At 62.8% G+C, this 607-nt stretch overlaps 1 protein-coding gene across 5 annotated transcripts in view; it reads right to left on the reverse strand.

Annotated features, from left to right (window-relative positions):
- Positions 1-272, reverse strand: part of Jup (junction plakoglobin) — a 28,613-nt gene extending 28,341 nt beyond the window's left edge. For 2 of the 5 annotated variants that reach the window (XM_013038084.1, XM_013038085.1), the window contains exon 1: positions 143-251. The gene's annotated coding sequence lies outside the window, so the exon portion shown is untranslated. Of the gene's footprint in view, positions 1-46; positions 92-121 lie in introns of those variants that run through there. The other 3 variants (XM_013038082.1, XM_013038083.1, XM_013038086.1) reach the window with 3 other exon arrangements.
- Positions 273-607: the final 335 nt, after the last annotated feature.

Consider the following 607-nt stretch of genomic DNA (forward strand, 5'->3'; position numbering starts at 1 on the left):
CCCCTGCCGCCGGTGTGGCGTGGCGCGCCGGGTCACCCGCCCTCACCTGCCCGGACACGGCTCTGGGACCGGCCTCTCCGATCCGCTGGCTTCTCCCTTCTAAAGCTTTCCCTAGCGATACCTGTCTCCCGATCGTCCGCACCTGCGTGTAGAGCCTGGCCTGGCCGGGTCGGTATCGGGCCGGGTGGGAGAGCCGGCGCTGGCAGAGGACTGAGCTCGGCGCGCGCGGGCGGCGGCTGCTCCGGACTCTGGCCAAGACAGCAACTCAGTAACCGAACAAAAGGAGAAGGGACCTGACAGCCAAGCCACACCTCTCAACCCCACCCCCCAGCCCCGTTAAGCTCCGCCTCCTAGGGAGACGCCCACCCGCTGGTGCCAGGTCATTGGCTGTATCTTCTGACTGTCTCGTCGGGGGGCGGAGCCTCGCTGCCAGTCCTCTAACACCGCCACCTCTGTTTATGAGCTTGCCATTGGCCCCAGGGACTGCCAGTCGATGCTAGGGGATGGACTCTAACTTGAGGTCCCATGCATTCTTCATCTATTGGCAGATAGAAAGTTACTACCTCTTGATTGGACGAGGGACTGTCAGTAAGACTAAGGAAAGAAC

Source organism: Dipodomys ordii, unplaced genomic scaffold (genome assembly GCF_000151885.1).
Source record: "Dipodomys ordii isolate 6190 unplaced genomic scaffold, Dord_2.0 Scaffold7, whole genome shotgun sequence".
Lineage (NCBI taxonomy): Eukaryota > Metazoa > Chordata > Mammalia > Rodentia > Heteromyidae > Dipodomys > Dipodomys ordii.